This window comes from Miscanthus floridulus, chromosome 1, assembly GCF_019320115.1.
Source record: "Miscanthus floridulus cultivar M001 chromosome 1, ASM1932011v1, whole genome shotgun sequence".
Lineage (NCBI taxonomy): Eukaryota > Viridiplantae > Streptophyta > Magnoliopsida > Poales > Poaceae > Miscanthus > Miscanthus floridulus.
The window spans coordinates 150,103,966-150,109,965 of record NC_089580.1 but is presented as its reverse complement, the minus strand read 5'-3'; positions in this window follow the sequence as shown (position 1 = coordinate 150,109,965).

Sequence of the window (6,000 nt, the reverse complement as noted above, 5' to 3'; positions counted from 1 at the left end):
CCATTACCCAATGGCGGAAGCCATCAGCAACTATGCCGGTCCAACCTATGATGCAGCGGGATCACAAAATCATCACTGCCGTCTTGATTAGTAAACCGACACCGAGTACATCCGCATAAAGGTCAGATCATACTATAAGGCGACGGTGGTAATGCCATTCACACAGATGGGTAATACATCAGAGTGGCGGTGATGATGTCCTCCACACAGGCGGGTCATGGTACAATGCAATGGAAACAACGACCTGATCACAGACGTATCATAAGCCAACATGGCGGTGTGAGTGTACACCCACATAGGTGGGTCATGCTCCGATGCAACAGAAACAAGGACCTGATCACAGACGGATCATAAGCTAATGCGGTGGTGTTAGTGTATACCCACACAGCCGGGTCGTGCTCCAATGCGATGGAAGTAAGGACCTTATCACAGACGGATCATAAGCCAATACGGCGGTGTGTGTGTACACCGTAGACGGTCTCAAATAGCGATGGTGAAGGCTATGACCATCACTGCCGACAACTTACTGTCGAGGCCGAAATTGGATCGCGATGTGGGTTATGACGTGGCTGTGAAAGTTGCGAGTGTAGTAGTGCTTGATGGCTTGAGATGGTGAAGATAGCAAGGAAAGGCTTCGAGGTACTAAGCAAATGTGAAGGGTAAGAGATGGCTTGGTGGCTGAAGAACCTAGCTACGGTGAAGAAGAAAGTACTTATATTTAGTTGAGGTAGTAATCAAGCTATGAGGGTCATGTTGATGTAGAGGGTCAAATCATTGAAAAGTGACTTTGGTTGATTAGAGGAGTCTTGATCATATGTTTGACAAACTCAAAGTCACAACTCAAGGAAACTAAACTCAAGTTATATTGTTGAAGCCCTCAGTTTGATCAAAATTGAGAAAGCGCGCGGCATTATTAAAAAATGATAGGCTCAAGTGGTATTAATTGTGAATTTCTATTTCTTGAGTATAGGCATTGCCATACTATCAAGAGAGATGTAACACTATGTACTAGATGTGACCTAGAAGTGTTCAAAACAATCCCAAGTGAAAAACTAGAGAGAAAGAACTTGAGAGAGTTTTGGAGCTGTCCAGGCTAGAAGAACTGAGGCTAGGCCAGTTTTCCTACACCTATAATAGTGCTCCAATGACACGTGTTAGAAAAACCGATCACTGCCTTGGCATGGTTGCTGAAGCTTTCCCATGCCCATACAAACCACCAAAGCCTAGAGAGAGAGAGAGAGAGAGAGATCCCAATTCACCCTTTGTGGGATTTGAGTGCATTTAGCCACATCCATTGAATTGGAGAGCAACTTTTAAGCCTTGTGAAATTGTGTGTGAGCAAAATAGAGTTTTGCAACCCTTGAGCACTTTGTGGTGACATCAAATTCGTGTAAAGCATTTGTTACTCTTGTGTGCTTGTTCGGTTGGTCGGACGGTGCACCTTGCACCCTGCCGCCCAAAGTTCGATCCCCCTCGGGGGTAGATTTGTTGGCCGGAGGTGGCGCAGTTTATCTGCGCGTTGAAAAAATCCCCTCGTCTGCCCTACGTCCCAAAGCACAGGTAAGAAGAGGACCGACCCACTCACAGGGCTACGGGCCCCTATGTGAGGGCAGGGTAGGGGTTCGAGGGTTTTCTCGACCTACGTGAGAGGTTATCTTCCTTAAGCACAAAGTTGCGGGGCTATCTACCCACCGCAGGCTGAGTTTTTTTTTACTCTTGGAGCCTTGCTCCTAGACTGCTTAGTGGTTGCCAGCGAGTCACCAAGGTGTGGCGCACGCCCAGAAGTTTGTGAAGGCTTGATCTTGCCTCTGAAAAAGGAAAAGAGATCATCTTAGTGGAGAGTAGAAAGATGTCAATTTGGACCCAACTAGAGTAGACCTTTGTTCTATCACTCACGGCTTCCACAACGGAGACATATGGCTCACTTGGTGAGGCCCGAACTTCAATCATTATGTCTTCTTTGTTGGTTTGGCTTACTTTACCTTTACATTGCAAATATTTCATATTTTGTCAGCCACTATTTCTATCTACTTGGTTGTGTATGTGGGGACATATTGAGCAAGTTGCATTTACAACAAATACATCCCACAACAATTTGGATTGAAGAGGTGAAGAAAGAAGAGAAAAAACATCACTTGAAAACTAGCCACGGGTGCCCGCGCTTCAGTGCAGGTGACTCTTTTTTGATATATTCTATTTAGATCTTTTTTTTAATGCGAACAGAGCTGCCCCTCCGATTCTATCATTAAAGGCATTTGTATCTCTTATCAAAAAAATTATTTATCATTTTTATGTACCTATGACAATTTGTAATGCATTTTGTTTTCTTAGTTTTAATGACCATATATAATTTTTATTTAGCTTAAATTTAGGAGAAATTTTTAGTTCATATTCATATTTAACAAAATATTTTTAAAACTTATTTTTCCTTGTTCCTCAAATTAACAGTCATGCATGACTATGTGATAATTAGAGCCTTGCTTCAACTATATGAACAAAATTTATCAATAAGAGGACCCTAGAAGTTCTTATTTATAGTTCACTTATGATCAAGCAACAATGTTAGGATTTGCGGTATCCTACATCTCTAGATATTTAACACTACAACAAAGGCATGATGTCATGAGTATTAGATTAGGTTAATCAAGCATATCTAATTTGTTGTGTTGTTTTTTGCTTGTGGTATTTGTCCATGACCCGTAATTGTGCAATTAGCCATATTAATAATCACTAAAAAGTCGCAATTATGTTTATTCAAGGAGGCAACTGCATGCATGTATTTTATTTGTTGTGATTGGACACCTAATCTATTATATTTTTTGGTACCACATGCATTGAGTATGGGACGTGAAAAATCAAGAGACTGAGCATGTCTACATATACCCATTTTGGTGGTAGTGTACCCAGTGGACATACATCTACTACGCCATACATACATGTACAACATGGCCCCACAATGGATAAGGCCATGCTGTCCTACCTCCCAAGGGTGCCCTGATGCACTTTCCCCTTTCTTGTATCCCAGTGATCGTTTCCAAACGCAGATTTGTTCTCTACATTCTGTCTAAAAGAGATTTTACTTTTTGCTTAACAACTTTGCCCAAACTTACCCCTTTCTAGAAAAATGAATTTTATTTCGGCCGTTGCAAAAATCATGCATTTAACGAATCTACAAAGGTAGCCTCTATCTGGCACAAGCAACTTCTCAAAAGGCTCTAAAACACAACTCAAGTAGCAACTAAGCACTAATGAAGCCCATTAGAAAATGGCCACCCATCTTTGGGGAAGACCTTCGTTATATTGCTGCACTCCTCTAGCATACGACATGCCCATTTCAAATCTCGGCCTGTGAGGGTGGATGAGTAGCTTGTCTCATAGGTAGCCCTGAAAATGACATATAAATAAGAAAAGGGTGTCTTATTTTCAAAAAAAAATCCTCTGACACTACCAAATAGACCATATTACTCCATTCGCTCCCACACAAAATTGAGAGCACTTTAATTAAAATGAATGAATGGCGAATGAAGTAGATCAGTCTACATTGCCATATTGGTCCTTAGTTCAGTCCCAACCCATAAGCCATATACTGGCTTTCATAGCTGCCACATAAGCAAGACATTACCTAAAGAAACTATAGCTCACAGTGCATTATTTGGTACGTGGGCACTTAATAAAATTCAACCAATCCATTCTTTTGTTTTCTCCTTTCCCAATATTCTCTCTCCTCCCTGTACCCATTTTCATCTCCCGATTTAGAAAGATCCAAGCTGCCCGGTCCTCTTCTCATCCGTAGCCTGACAGGGAGCAGCGGATGGCCACCAGCCAGTGGGCAGGGTGGGTGGCGGGCCTATCCCGGGCGGCATGGCGGCGCAGCATGAGTGGGCCAACACATCGGCAGGGCTCGTGAGGACGGAAGGAGACGGGTGAGCGAAAGTGGGCAGTGTGGCTTGTGACGATGCTGCGCGAACAACAAGTGTGACAGTGGCAGTGTGAGGCGGGGCCTCACTGAGGCGAGCTTGGCCAAGCATGGTGGGCTAGCGGCGCGTGGCTCGCTCACCGAGACATGGCGGGGCGCGCCGGGAACACGGTGAGGCGGGATGTAGAGCTGGTCGGGCGGCGCTTATGAGGATGCCATAGGTGGCGCGGCCAAGCAACGCTAGCCATGGGGGGCCAGCGGCGATGCGGACCAAGTCGGGGTTGTAGAAACAAGTAGTTTCTCCCCAACGCGAAAGCTATAGTTTCTTGGCTTCTTGGTTGCAAGGCGGAGGGCCGATGGGGTTCCTCATGGAAACCATTTTCTTCTACTTCCTCGTTAACTTCGCCGTACTCTTGGTAAAAGGGGGCCGGCAGTTGAGGTCGCAATATTTGGCATAAACGTTGCAAGTCAAGATGCTTCATTTCAGTACGAAGTTAACTCTGTGTTGTTGTTCTGTGGCTCGATGTTATGGTTATGCACAATTTTGGTACCAAAAGCATGTGAAGAGAACATATTCATGTGAAGGAGGCCATGTTTATTTTCATGTCTAAACACAACCTTCCATGGGAAGCAAGGTACGCCAAAGAAGGCAAAGGAGGTGGAGGGGTGCAGTGGAACAAAGGCAAGGTCATGTTTTTATAGGCAAGAGGAGAATCCTAGAATTCACTGTTAGCAGGAACACGATAAATAAGAACTAGACATGGCCTAAAAAATCAAAGTACAAGAAATTAGTGTGACATGACTTGGTATTGCAGTACATGGCATTGTGTAGATTCATGAAAACGCATCGGACAAACACAACCTTCCATTTCTCTACTGTGTAGCGAAAGTGAAATATCATCCTGGCTTAATGAGACTGTCCTCCCAATTATTTCCACGGTTCTCAGTTCACTGAAAGCAACATCGTATTGTAATGTGACAACATATAGATATATGCAGTTATTATGAGATTACCATATGGGTTCAGATCTTATTAGTCCACATTGTTCCATGATAGGCAAATAAATTGATCGTACCAACTAAACTCTCAGGAACAATGATCAATGTTCGAAAATACCAAAGATAATAATTGAACGCTTGATGAGTTTTTTCATGCTATAATGCTTCATTTATACAAAGAAAAGATCATAGGAGTGACAAATATAATACTCGCTCCATGTTCCTTGCAACGATGCATCAATATTGCGAGAAGACAGAACATTGTAGCATGAAGGGTCAATATCATGAACAGGTTTGGCATGCAATATGTCGCTATCTAGCATGAATGGATGCTCTTCCAGACAAAGGCGACAAAAGAGCACCGGATGCATGCATGAAATGTCACAATCATACTCTCTTTCTCTCTCATGCATTACTATGTGGTGACGCTGACTCTGAATAGCTCTACAGTTCTTTTTACCTGATCATGCATAGGCTCTACTCTGGTCATAGAAAATTGTTATTTGTGGTGCAATTAACTTCATCATACATATTAACTTATCAACGCCAATCAAGTACATGGCCAGGCTTTCAAATCTTTTTCCATGCTAGAATATGTCATTTCTAGATAGAGCGCTATTTTTTTTTGCCTCCTACTGATAAACAATGCTAGAGCGATAGTATTAGATATCACCACCAGACCCATATAAGCATCTAATTTTGGTATGCATGTTTTAACAACTAGCGTTGATGTTTTCTATAAGAAGCCATAAGGACAAGTTGCAGCAGAAGGGAGGCATGTATGGCATGGTGACCACTGCAGCATGCAAGGACTATCTAAACGACTACATGAAGAAGAATCTAGGCTACTGTGCAACTGTTCGGCAATCAAGCCACACAAATCATATCGGACGGCGCTGGTAGAACAAACTAACGTGGCCATGCTCGGAGGCCGCAGAGACGGCGCGGCCTCATACTTTTAATTTTGCAGCAGCACTACCTGTGGAAACTGCCAGGCTGGTTCATCCACTGTTCATCGGAGAAACCGGCCAGACTAGTTTGGGAACTAGCCGGTATCTTTATCCAACACTATGCAAGAGATATAT